The 13,763-nt window shown below is 53.1% G+C and overlaps 1 protein-coding gene across 1 annotated transcript in view; it reads left to right on the top strand.

Moving 5' to 3' along the window:
- Nucleotides 1–250: 250 nt before the first annotated feature.
- The window catches only part of GPAT4 (glycerol-3-phosphate acyltransferase 4), a 31,820-nt gene continuing 18,307 nt past the window's right edge, over nucleotides 251–13,763 (top strand). Inside the window, exon 1 of the mRNA XM_040994164.1 lies at nucleotides 251–281. The gene's annotated coding sequence lies outside the window, so the exon portion shown is untranslated. The remainder of the gene's footprint in view (nucleotides 282–13,763) is intronic.

Consider the following 13,763-nt stretch of genomic DNA (forward strand, 5'->3'; position numbering starts at 1 on the left):
TCGGCGCTGCCCCTATGGTCGGCCCCGCCCCCTTCTCTCTCGGTCCCGCCCTTTCCGGCCGGCCCCGCCCTTCCCTCCGATGCTCCCCCTCGGCCCCGCCCCTCGCGGCTGCCGCGGGAGATTAGACGGACGGGCGCGCGCCGGGTCACGTCAAGACGGCGTAGACAAAGGCGGGCGCGCGCACGTCCTCACGCACGCCCGGGCCGGCGGCGGCGGCGGCGGTGGCGGCGGGCCGGGGCGGGAGACAACGTCCACGGAGGCACCTGGAGCCCCGGCGGCCGGTAAGTAGGCGGGAGTCGGCGCCTGCTGCGGGCCGGCGGGCCGGCGCGGGGAGGCGAGCGGGGCGCAGGGCTGCGGGGCGCGGTGTGGGGCCGTGGGGCCGTGGGGCCGTGGGGCCGTGGCCGCCGCGCGCGGGCCTGCCGGCCGGACACGCTACCGACGCCCTGGGGCGGCGCTGGCCTCGGCGGCCGCATCCCACCCTGCAGCCCACGCCCCCTGCCCTCCGGGAGCCCACCCGACACCACGTGCGGCGCCGGCCCTGGATCGCGTCCCCCGGGGTAACCTTGATCATGAGTCTGTGGCGGTTCTCCGCGGTTAGGACTGAACCCCACCCCGCTCTCCAACCCCAGCCCTGCGGGGTTCCATCCGAACCCTAGGGGGGAAGGGAAAAACGGTGAGGAAAGTCATTAGTGTGGACGAAGCGCTGCGGTCCTGAAGGCCAGCGGTGCAGACTTTGCCTGTAACTTTTACTTGGGGGAGAGAGGAAGAGGAGATGGGTAGCGTGTCCTTGGAAATTTGGTCCATTTCCTTTTGATCTCAAGATGAGCCATCGCTGGGCTAAAGTACCTTCATGCTCAACTAGAAAAACCCCACCTGTGACTAAAGTCTTTAAGATTTTCTTTTGTGAATGGCAAATTTACAAAGATCTTCAAGCTGCTGGTCACCCCCCACAACTGCCAGGGCTCCGACAGGCTAAAGCCAGGAGTTTCCCCAGGTCTTTCATGCACTTGAGTCAACCTCCTCTGCTTTCCCAGGCCATTAGCAGGGAGCTGGATCAGAAGTGGAACAGCCAGGACCTGACCCAGTGCCCATATGGAATGCTGGTGCTGCAGGGTGGTGGATCAGCCTGTTGAGCCACCGCATTGGCCCCTGTTTGTCTTTTTGCAACAGAAACACATAAGTTGGGGAAAGCCTGAATAGAAAGGTATCTGATGGAGTGACGCTGCTGGGGGACAGGACTCAAAGGCCAGAGAGTCCCAGATCCTCTTGACCTTCCAGCCTTTTCTTTCCTGAGCCCTCAAGTGCACTGGCCTGTAGGGATCCCCAGTGGCCAAGAGGTGTGACAGCTCCCAACCCCACTCCCTGAAGGTGTGACAGCTCTCAGCCCCACTCACTGAAGGTGTGACAGCTCCCAGCCCCACTCACTTGAAGGTGTGACAGCTCCCAGCCCCACTCCCTGAAGGTGTGACAGCTCCCAACCCCACTCACTTGAAGGTGTGACAGCTCCCAGCCCCACTCACTTGAAGGTGTGACAGCTCCGAACCCCACTCCCTGAAGGTGTGACAGCTCCCAACCCCACTCCCTGAAGGTGTGACAGCTCCCAGCCCCACTCACTTGAAGGTGTGACAGCTCCCAGCCCCACTCACTTGAAGGTGTGACAGCTCCCAACCCCACTCCCTGAAGGTGTGACAGCTCCCAACCCCACTCCCTGAAGGTGTGACAGCTCTCAGCCCCACTCACTTGAAGGTGGAACAGCTCTCAGCCCCACTCACTGAAGGTGTGACAGCTCCCAACCCCACTCCCTGAAGGTGTGACAGCTCCCAGCCCCACTCGCTGAAGGTGGAACAGCTCTCAGCCCCACTCACTGAAGGTGTGACAGCTCCCAACCCCACTCACTTGAAGGTGTGACAGCTCCCAGCCCTACTCCCTGAAGGTGTGACAGCTCCCAACCCCACTCGCTGAAGGTGTGACAGCTCCCAGCCCCACTCCCTGAAGGTGTGACAGCTCTCAGCCCCACTCACTTGAAGGTGGAACAGCTCTCAGCCCCACTCACTGAAGGTGTGACAGCTCCCAACCCCACTCGCTGAAGGTGTGACAGCTCTCAGCCCCACTCACTGAAGGTGTGACAGCTCCGAGCCCCCCACCCTGAGAGGTGTGACAGCTCCCAGTCCCACTCACTTGAAGGTGTGACAGCTCCCAGCCCCACTCACTGAAGGCGTGACAGCTCCCAACCCCCCACCCTGAGAGGTGTGACAGCTCCCAGCCCCACTCACTGAAGGTGTGACAGCTCTCAACCCCACTGGCTGAAGGTGTGACAGCTCCCAGCCCCACTCGCTGAAGGTGTTACAGCTCCGAACCCCACTCCCTGAGAGATGTGACAGACCCGACAACACCTCCAGCCCCGCCTCGGCCGCTGCTGGCTGCGTCTGAGGTGGCCAGGCCTGACCCCTGTCACCAGAATGCAGAGCTGGGGCATGTGCTTTAAGTTACTTCCCAAAATAAGAGCAGGACAGATGAGACCTTCTAATCATAGTGTTCAGCAGCCCTGGGCCAGTTGTGACTAGACGGGACAGGCCAGGCTTAGGAGCACCAGCCCCAGAAGTCTGGGGGATATTTGGGTTGTTTGAAAGACTTCCTAAAGGAAATGGGAATGAGAGAGCACGCTTGAGCAAATAGCAATAAGGGTGGGGAGGGACCAGCCTTAGGCTTTTTATTTATTTATTTATTTATTTATTTATTTATTTTTGTTTCAACAAGTTGTTCCTTATTCTTTAAAGACTCATTTTGTTCACTTGAACATGGAGTGACAGGGTGTAGCAAAGAGGGGCTGGGCCGGCGTGGTGGCATGGTAGACTTACCCTCTGTCTTCAAGCACCAACCATCTCAAATGGGTACCAGTTCATGTCCCAGCTGCTCCATGTTCCATCCAACTCCCTGCTTGTGGCCTGGGAAAGCAGCAGAGGATGACCCAAAGCCTTGGGACCCTGCTCCTGGCTTCAGATCAGCTCAGTTCCGGCTGTGGTGGCCACTTGGGCAGTAAATCAGTGGACAGAAGATCTTTCTGTCTCTCCTTCTCTCTATAGATCTGCCTTTCCAATTGAAAAAAAAAAAAAAAGGTAAAAGAAGCTGAGCGGCCAGGCTTGACCCACCTTGTTGCAAGTTGGTGGCATTGCAGGTGGCAATCATCACAGTGCTGCATCACAGTGCCAAGCCCTTACTGTCTTACCATTTGACTGAGGGTGTTCCTCTCCCAGGAATGCTGTGAGCAAGTGAGTCCTTATGGACAGCGTTGCTGAGTTTGCTTACTAGTTTGGGTTATTTATATGTTCTAATGTAATAGCAGATGTGCTTTTAAAGTGAACTGTTGTGAATTTGTGCATTTCCAGTTTGTGGAAATACAGCTGAGCATGATAGCACTGGGGACCATGGTAGGTGGGGGTACTGACTGGTGGGGGTAGGGGAAGGAGGAGGCGGTGGTATACTTTGCATCTGATGTCAGGAAGAGGGCAGTGGCTGTCTCTGAATTCCAGCTGAGTTCTTCTCATCAGTGCCTAGTGCAAACATGTATCTGTTGTGGATAAGTTCCTGGCTTTCTGCAGATGATTTGGGCCTGACCAACCCTGGCCTGCTGTTTACTCTTGCAGTCTCTTGTGTCCATGAGGAGGGCCTGGCTGAGAAGCAGCCAGCTGGGGCTGGGAGGCACCCTGAGTCCTTGCAGGTCTTGTTGCTGGAGTCCCTGTGCCTGGCACATTGTCCCAGGGGCTCACGTCCTTTCTTTCTTTTGCCCTGCAAAGTAGTAGTTAGGATGCTTGAATTTTGCCTCCTGTTAACTTGAAGCTCAGGAACTCGCAAAAGTTGCAAGAATGAAAATGGAGTCACTTTTGCCAAACCCTGACAAGAAAGAAGAAAAGCCAGGCGGCTGTGGAGCAGGGCTTCCTGTGCGGGTATCCTCAGTGACAAGAGCTGTGCCAGAAACTGTCAGAAGCTCAGGCTTATAGCAGAAAGAGAGCCTCCTGCAAGGTTGCCGCCCCCAAACTGCCCGTGGACTCTGGGCCTCATGCCATACTTCCTACTCACCCACCTAGCCAGGCGTGATTATTTCAGAATAATTTGTCTCCCCCTGGTTTTGCTGCTAAATCTTTCCCTTGCCACAGCCTCCTTGAATATACCTGTTGTTGACTTTGGCATACATCTTTGACATACATCTTGAAGAACCTCTCTGTTGTTTGTATTTCGATAGCCTGCGGTACTTGAAAAATAGTTTGTATCAAGTAGGAGTGGAGGCAACACTGCAGCCCCGAGCCCCGTCCAGCTCCCTCTAACATCCTACTAGAGCAGAGGTCGGTTGCCCCAGTGCTCCAGCCCTAGTACCCAGGGAGGTGGCCTGGCAGAAGCTCCTGGCTCTTGGCTTCAGCCTGGATCAGCCTTGGCTGTTGTGGCCACTGCAGAGTGAACCAGCAGATGGAAGAGCTCTCTGTGTCTCCCTCTGTTGGTTCATCTGACTTTCAAATAAATATTGAAACAGAGAAGAAATTGGAGCAGAGTCCATTTTTGTTGATTTTTTTGCTTGAACAAAAAGTCCGACAAAGTGACAGTGCTAGAAGCCAGGGACTGTCGAGCAACCCCTGGATCCAGAAGGTAGCAGCGTTCTGCCCAAAACTTAGGATGACTTGGTGGCAGAGAGCAGGGAGAGGAAATTGTTGGTACCTGCATCTGCGTTAGTTGTAGATTTAACTTGAACAATTTTTGACCAGAGCTGGCTTGTAGAACTACACCTTAAGGCATGAGCGGTTATAAATTTTGTAATGGCTCTTTTAGGAAAAAAAAAAAAAGCAATGTTTACTATTTTAATCCTCTCTCCAGTATATTATTCATATAGCAAAATATTGCATTTACCTCATAACCATATACAGTTATTATTGTCCAATTAAAGGTCTTTTTTTTTTTTAAAGATTTATTTTTATTATTCTTTCATTGGAAAGGCGGATATACAGAGAGAGGAGAGACAGAGAGGAAGATCTTCCGTCCGATGATTCACTCCCCAAGTGAGCGCCTCGGGCCGATACTATGCCGGTCCGAAGCCAGGAGCCTCTTCCGGGTCTCCCACATGGGTGCAGGTTCCCAAAGCTTTGGGTCGTCCTCGACTGCTTTCCCAGGCCACAGGCAGGGAGCTGGAAGGGAAGCGGGGCTGCCGGGATTAGAACCGGCGCCCATATGGGATCCCGGGCGTGCAAGGCGAGGACCTTTAACCACTTGCGCCACCGCGCCGGGCCCTAAAGGTCTTTTTTTAAAAATAATACTAAAAATATATTTATTTGCATTTGAAAGGCAAAGTTACAGAGAGAGGAGAGACAGAGATCTTCTATCCGTGGTTCACTCCCCAAGTGGCCGCAACAGCCAGAGCTGCACTGATCCAAAACTAGGAGCCAAAAGCTTCTTCCGGGTCTCCCATGCAGGTGCAGGGCCCCAAGGATTTGGGCCATCCTCGACTGCTTTCCCAGACCACAAGTGGGGAGCTGGATGGGAAGTGGAGCTGCCGGGATTAGAACCGGCTCCATTACGGGTTGCCAGCGCTTGCAGTTAGGGATTAACCTCATATTGAGCCTTGGCGCTGGCTGCTGTATGTTATGTATTTCACCTTGACAGTGCATTTGAAGGGCTCCAGGTCACGTGTGCTCAGGGTGGCTGCGTGCACAGAATCACTGTCAGCAGAACACAGGGGAAGCAGCATTTTGTTTTGCTAGGTTAACGTTTAACTCTGAGGTCAGAATTTGTGGTTGTGGTCAAGGTGGTAGTTATTTTTTTTTCCATGTTTTAGTGATTTGTAGAGAGCTGAACTAAGAAGTCTGATGTCACATTTAGTATCTGTGATGAAATGGTTTCTCATTTTGTGTGTGTGGTGATTCAATCCCTTTTTTTAACCTTCTGAGCCGTTTTTCAGTTCCCATTCAGTTCAGTGATAGTACCTTGTCATTTCAAGTAAGGTGGCTGCATCATTGGGTAGAAAGAGCTTGACTTTTTAGGATGACTGGTAAAGCACTCAGTAATAAATTACCTCAGAGAACAGTGGCAGAAGCTTTGGGCATACAGGAGTGCTGTGAATGTCCAATAAATACGTGAGTAAAAGCTCGGTAGGAAAAGGCAAATTAAAACTGCCCAAAGGAAATGCAAATTAAAACTGCCAGGCTAGAACTTTGTATCTGTCAGGGTGTCTGAAATTGGAAAGACGGCCCACACCAAGTGTTGGTGAGGCTGTGGGGCCTGCGGGCCAGTGCAGAAAACCAGCACCCAGGGCTAACTGTTGACTCAAGAGGAATCCATTTGAATGTCCGTGTGAACGAACCTGTACTTGAAATCCTAAGGGGAAAGGCCAGCAAGTTGCTTCTAGTTACATATACAATGTTCAAATGAAATGGAGCTAATGGAACTGGTGCTGTGGCTCAGTAGGCTGATCCTCCACCCTGTGGTACCAGCATCCCATATGGGTGCTGGTTTATGTGTTGGCTGCTCCACTTCCACTCCACCTCTCTGCTTATGGTCTGGGAAAGCACAGGAGGAGGACCCAAGTGCTTGGGCGCCTCTGCACCCACAGGGTAGACCCAGAAGAAACTCCTGGCTTCAGCCTGGCCCAGCCTTAGCCATTGCAGCCATTTGGGGGTTGAAAACCAGTGGATGGAAGATCTTTCTCTGTCTCTTCTCCTCTCTCTGTACAATCTGCCTTTTGAATAAAAATAAATAGGTCTTAAGCAAGAAAACAGAAATTGAGCTAAAAACAGTGTTCAGATTGGTTGAGGAAGTGTCTTGGATCTTAAAGCCCAGGACTCAAATTGTCCTTTCCTAAGCAGGTGGCTGGCCTTGAGTGTCTTTTGTTTGCCAGCTTCCAGAGCCTGTTATGTTGCTCCAGGTCAGCTTGGCACCTGGTTACTTAGTGACCCATTCTAACTCTCTGAGGTCACAATGACCTGAGATGAGACCATTGCCCTGACAGCAGTGGCACGCTGTGTCTTCCTGGGGTCGTCTCTGGCCTCCTGGCTCCTAGCTCTGTGTCGCGTGGTTTGTCTCTGCTGGCCACAAGGTCAGGTGTGTGTGTGTGTGTGTGTGTGTGTGTGTGTGTGTGTGTGTGTGTGTGTGTGTGTGTGTGTGTGTGTGTGTGTTGCTGTTTTGCCCTTCTGTGTGTGTGTGTGTGTGTGTGTGTGTGTGTGTGTGTGTGTGTGTGTGTGTTGCTGTTTTGCCCTTCAGGCTCACTTGAACCCATCTCCCTTGAAACTTGGGACACTTTGTCCATGCAGCAGCAGCATCCTTACACTGCAGTGTACCTGTCACACCCAGCTGCCACCGTAGCCCAGTGGTACTTTTGTGCTGTGTGTGTGTCACAGTGGGGACGGGGCTCTGAACAAAATAGGGAGAGTGATTGGCTTTTCTCTGAAGTATAAGGCAGAGCAAGTGAGAGCTCAGCCTACCCACCAGTTCTCAGCTTGTCCCAGTAGTTTAACCCTTCCAAGGCCCAGTTGGTAGAGCTGTAAAATCAGGAGGTTGGACTAGAATTGCCAGTGGTCATCTAGTAGCCAAGTTGTGGTTGGTCATTTTGTTGTTATTACCACCAGCATTACAGTGTTGATTAAGTGGCTTCTGTTTATTGAACACTTTGTGCCCCTTTTTTTTTTCTGGTGGGGTGGGGGAGGCAGAGAGAAAGATCTTCCATCTACTGGTTCACTCCTCAAATGGCTGCAATGGCCAAGGCTGAGCCAGTCTGAAGCCAGGAACCTACTTCAGATTTCCCATGCAGGTGCAGGGACCCAAGGCTCTGGTCCATCTTCCACTGCTTTCTTAGGCCACAAGCAGGGGTCTTGGATTGGAAGAGGAGCAGTCAGGACACAAATCAGTGCCCATATGAAATGCTGGTACTTTTAAGCATAGGATTAGCCAGTTGAGCCATTGCCCTGAAAGCAGCAATTTTGGTTTTCAATGTGTTTGACAGTTGTGCTTTTTAACTATGTTGTCCTTTACTGAATCCGCTGTTTATTTATTAGTGACTTAGTGTCAGAGGCTGAGGGTGGAACGAGGAGCCTGAGGCCAGGTCTCCCTCACAGTTGGCAGCAACCATTACTCGGGTTGGTTTTGCTGCCTCCCAGGGTCTATGTTAGTAGGAAACTGGAGCTAGGCACACAGACTCGGATCTGGACCGCGGACTGCTCGGCCGCGTCTTCACCTGTGGTCTGGACTCCTGCCCCAAGGGCTGCAATTGGGAGTGTAGACGCTGATAACCATCCTGTTTGAGAAGGATTCTTTTCTTTTCTTTTTTTTTTTTTTTTTTAAGATTTTTGTTTTTATTGGTAAGGCAGATATCCAGAGAAGATGGGAGACAGAAAGATCTTCCATCCCCTGATTCCCTCCCCAAGTGGCTGCAGTGGCTGGAGTTGCGCCAATCTGAAGTCCGGAGTCAGGAGCCTCTTCTGGTCTCCCATACGGGTGCAGGGTCCCAAGGCTTTGGGCCATCCACAACTGCTTTCCCAGGCCACAAGCAGGGAGATGGATGGAAAGTGGCACTGCTGGTATTAGAACTAATGCCCATATGGGATCCTGGCACATGCAGGGTGAGGACTTAGCCGCCAGGCTACTGCAAAGACTTGCAGTCTAACCCCCATCCTGTGTCTGCCATACTGTCAATTCCAGATAGGGAGTGATTATCTCCTTGTACAGCTGACTTTTGAAAAAAGATAGTTTGTTTACTTGAAAGGCACATTGACAGAGGAACAGAGGGAGAGAGCAAGGGAGAGGAGCTTGTCAGGCTGGTTTACTCCCCAGGTGGCCGCAGCAGCTGGGGCTGGCCGCTTGTGGCGGGCTGAGCACTGGGACCAGTGTCTGCTGCTGGCTAGGAAAAGGTTTATTTTTATTGCAAAGTCAGATATACAGAGAGGAAGATCTTCTGTCAGATGATTCACTCCCCAAGTGACTGCAGTGGTTGGTGCTGCGCCTGTCCAGAGCCAGGAACTTCCTCAAGGTCTCCCATGCAGGTGCAGGATCCCAAGGCCTTGGGCCGTCCTCGACTGCTTTTCCAGGCAGGCCACAAGCAGAGGGCTGGATGGGAAGCGGGGCTGCCGGGATTAGAACTGGCACCCATATGGGATCCTGGTGCATTCAAGGTGAGGACTTTAGCCACTAGGCTACTGTACTGGGCCCTCAGGTTTATGTTTTAGTAGCTTTGTTGAGGTACTGTTTAACTCACCGAAAGTATACACTTGACTGGTTTTCATTCACAGATATTTGAAGCTGTCACTACAGTGAATTATAGAAGGCTTTTACCCCCTCAGAAAGAAACCTCATGCCCTGTGGTCATCCTTTCTGCCCTGCCTCGCCTCCCCTGGCAGCCGCTGTTCCGCTTCCTCTCTGTGTAGATCGGCCTGTTTCATGTAAATGACAGTATAGAAGATGCAGTCTTCAGTGACTGGCTGCTTCCACTTAGGAGGAGTTAGAGGGGGGAAAACAGAGAGAGCTCATTCATCCACTGGTTCGTTCCCTACATGGGTACAATGCCCAGAGCTGGGCCGTCTGAAGCCAGGAGCCAGGAGTTTCTTCCAGGTCTCCCATGAGGGTGCAGAGACCTAAGGCCTTGGGCCACCCTCTGCTGCTTTCCCAGGTGCACTAACAGGGAGCTGGATCAGAAGCTCAGCAGCTGGGACTTGAAACAAGTGCCACAAGTGTAGGGTAAGCTTGCTGTGCCACCACGTCGGCCCCCAGGATGAGGTTTTAAAAGGTTACCTGTACTGTACTGCAAAATCAGTTCTTCGCTATGTGTATGGCCACCTAGTGTGGGCACACACCACGCTGTGTTGATGGGTCCATCTCTTGGTTGCTCTGAGTAATGCTACTAGAGCATTCGTAGACAGCTCTTACTGTGCGATGTGTTTATTTCTGGTGGGTTTTATGGAATTGTTAGGTTGCATGGTACCTGTGTTTAACCATTACCCAAAGTAGCTGCACTGCCTCCCACTCCATCAGTAGTGTAGCAGGCTGGTCTTAATTTTGAGCTAAAATTTGCACCCTATGCCTCAGCATCTGTGTTGGCCAGCATTTTTTTTTTTTAAGATTTATTTTTATTATTATTTTTTTTAATTGGAAAGGCGGACATACAGAGAGGAGAGACAGAGAGGAAGATCTTCCATCCGATGATTAACTCCCCAAGTGAGTGCAACGGTCGATGCTATGCCGATCCGAAGCCAGGAGCCTCTTCCGGGTCTCCCACGCAGGTGCAGGGTCCCAAAGCTTTGGGCCATCCTCGACTGCTTTCCCGGGCCACAGGCAGGGAGCTGGATGGGAAGCGGGGCTGCCGGGATAGAACCGGTGCCCATATGGGATCCCGGGCGTGCAAGGCGAGGACTTTAACCACTAGGCTATCGCGCCGGGCCCTTGGCCAGCATTTTGTTACTGTACTGGGATAGCTGACAGGGCAGAGGCTCCTGTGGGCTCGTGGTTCTGCAGGTTGGATCCATTGGGCTGAGGCCTGGGGAGGGCATTTTGTTAGCACCCTGTGCAGGTGATGGTACTGTGTGTGTCATTGTGCTGGCAGTAAGCCCGCTGAATGCAGTTACTGAGTGTCACCCCAAAGGCGCCTTCTGCAGACCTGTTCCAGCTTCCAATTGAGGGGTTCCCAGAGCGAACCCAGGCTGAGCCAGTGCTGAGTGCTTTCCAGGCCTGCCCGCCTCCACCCGCTACCACCAGCTACCGGTCCCCTGCCGGGAGAGCCTCTCAACTCTTTCGGGCATCTGGGTGTGTAGCGTCTTCCTGACCAGCCCCTTGCCCCGCCCCATCCCACCCTTGCCTTTTTAATTAACAGGGAAACAGAGGGCTCTCATGCACTGGTCACTCCCTAAATCCCCACAATGGCTGGAAATGGGCCAGGCCAGGGCGGGAGCCAGGGAGCCAGGCCCTCAGTCAAGGTTTTGATGTGAGTGATAGGGAGCCATTGCCACTGCCTGCCAGCGTGCACATGAGCAGGAAGCTGGAGCTGAGCGCTGAGCTAGGGCGGGAGCCTGGGCGCTTTGAAACGGGGCTGGGGGTCGCCATCACTAACTCGTGTCCTCAGCGCTGGGCCCAAAGCCTGCCACACGCACACCTTTCAGTTAGAGAACAGCATACATTTTACTTACTAACAGGTAGTTTGTGATCACAGACAGAGGGTCGGTGTTTTCAACGTGTTTCCCTTACTGAGTTCACTGGTGAGAATACTTAACCCAGTCGTCTTCAACCCTGGCTCCTCAGAAACATCCTGTCAGGCTAGAGACCGTGAGCGTGAGCTCATTTCTAGCCACTGGTCGCTCCCCAGATGGTCCTGGTGACTAGAGCTGGGCCAGGCCAGAGCCAGGAACCAGGAGCTTCCAGGTCTCCCCCTGGAGGTGCAAGGACCCAAATATTTGGATCACCTTCTTTCTCAGGTCATTAGCAGGGGGCTGGATCACAAGTGGAGCAGCCGGGACTAGCACTGGGGCCCATACAGGATGCTGGCATCACAGGCAGTGGCTTTACTCGCCATACCACAGTGCCTACCTCGATAGGCTTCAGCTCTCCCCCTCCCCCTCCCCCCGTTCTTGTTTGTTCCCTCTGGACTGAGGCCTGGTGGTCCATGCGTGCATCCCGGGTAGAGATGAGGACAGGCTGTGGTGAGCACGGAGCTCCTGGCTGGGCCTTCATGGCAGGGTGTCTGCTTCTGGGCCCGAGTTCCTACCTTTGCTGAGGCCTCCACTCCTGGGCTGGCTTGAAGTGACAAGCCTTGAGCGCCTGGTCTCCTGGCAGCGTAGGCAGCGGCCACAGGCAGTCGTGGTGGGCTTGCCACAGCCTGCTGTGCCTTCAGAGTGGGAGCTGCCAGGGGCTTCTCCTTGGTGTCGTCTTCTCAGGAGACCCTTCTCTGCCTGGTGCCATGCCTTAGTGTAGTGCATAGCCGCTCACACACTGTGTCCCAGGCGCTGTGGGAGTTTCTCTTGAAACAGTGCTTTTCAGCAGGTACCACTGAGCGGAAACTTGGAGAGACTGGCTCATTTTCCCCACAGTGTGTGGCTACCAGGATCCAGATGCTGTGCTTGGCTTCAGATGCTGAGCCAGGGAGCTGTAGTAACAACTGCAGGTCTCTGAGGAGTCCAGAGGAGCGGCAGTGACACCCGCCCTCCACTGCTAGAGGTGTAGCAGTCAGGGCTGAGTGCCTCTGCAAGCACAGGCCAGCTGTGTGTCCCTCCGCCTCTTCCCTCCCTCAAGCTGGTATTACTCGGAACATGGCTGTGCACTAGCTGGGAGATTGTTTCTTCACAGCGTGGAGGAAGGTCTGTTAACAGGTGAGCAGTGTTTGATCGTGTCTCAGTGGATGAACGTGGATGTCTTGGTCTGTTTGTATGTGTATGTTGGTGTTGGATGCGGTCACTGTGCTCCTGCATGGGGCATCGCCTCATCTCTGTGCACCCCAAGCTGCCACAGCCAGGCACATCTGCAGACACTGCTGTGTGTTCCTGCCCCACTGGGAGCCACTGCTCTCCTTGGTCACAGGGCACAGTGGGTTGTGGGCATGCAGGGACGTGGGCCATGTTCCTTTATACTGCGACAGTTGCCACGTTGGTTTCATACAATAATGCCCTTTCTGTTCCAGCCAGCCTTGGTTGAGGTTGTTCTCTCATTCTGTCCTACAGTACTTCATCAGAATGTTTTGGCCCTTGCTGTCATTTTAATTCAGATTCCTCTGTCTGGCTGAGCACTTACTACTTGCTTGGCCAGTATTTTGGGGGCTTCATGATCTACATCCCCCTTTGAAGGTAGATTCCTGCTTTCTCCTGGTCTAATCAAATGCTTCAAGAACAGTGTCCTGGGCACTGTGCAGGACCCAGGCAGTGGGCATTACTTGTCGCCTCCAGACTGAGTCTGACAATTGTGGGCTCCACTGGCTCTGCAAGCTGGAACTGGTGTTGCTACCCCATTTAATGAAATTACCTCTGTCATTCTGTTTTTCTCATTGTTAACAGTCACTAAAGTTTGCAGTCAGGACTTTATAAATGTTTATTATTGAGTCTTCATCTCTAGGCGACTGTGCTCACTGTTAAAATACCTGCCACCTGACAGTGTTGGCCCACTCTGTGCCCAGCAGGTATGCCGGTGCCTGCCCGGGATGAAGCTGACTTTCTTCCTTAGAAAGATCAGAACCTGTTGCTACTTCTGTTTCTCTCAGAATATTGGGGTGGGAGGGGGTGGGGTTGGTAAGAAGGCTTCCCGGTGAGCACCAGGAAGCCTGCTGGGAGGCTCCCTGGGTGCCAGGATCGAGCCTGTCTGCTAGGGACACGGGGATATTTGGATCATCCCCCGGCAGCCATACAAAGTCATCAGCTTGCAAACAAGCCTGCTTGGATGCTGATTAAATTAGAGGGGTTGAATTGGGTCTGTTCAGGCCAGGCCAAGTAAGTCTGTGTGCAGGGGCCTCAAGAGCTGCCTGTTACCCCACACCTTAGCAGAATGTTGGGAACTTTCTCAGTAACTGCAGTTTGCCTGCCATTTCCTTGACTTCTAAGAATTTACCTGAGCGTTATTTAGTACTGGCCATGTAACTTGTTTGGCTGGTTCTCTGTTTCTGACGCTACGTTCAGTCTCAGCAGCTCAGGGTTGGGGTGGCATGGGGCCAGCAAGCAGAGAGGTCACTGGCTTTGCAGGCCATGCTGCTGTGTGTCCTTCCAGTCTCCGGAGAGACGCAAGCCTGTAGGCTTTGGGAGAAAAACCATGGCCTGCCACGGCCA

This window comes from Ochotona curzoniae, unplaced genomic scaffold (assembly GCF_017591425.1).
Source record: "Ochotona curzoniae isolate NIBS_2020 unplaced genomic scaffold, NIBS_Ocur_1.0 contig_899, whole genome shotgun sequence".
NCBI lineage: Eukaryota > Metazoa > Chordata > Mammalia > Lagomorpha > Ochotonidae > Ochotona > Ochotona curzoniae.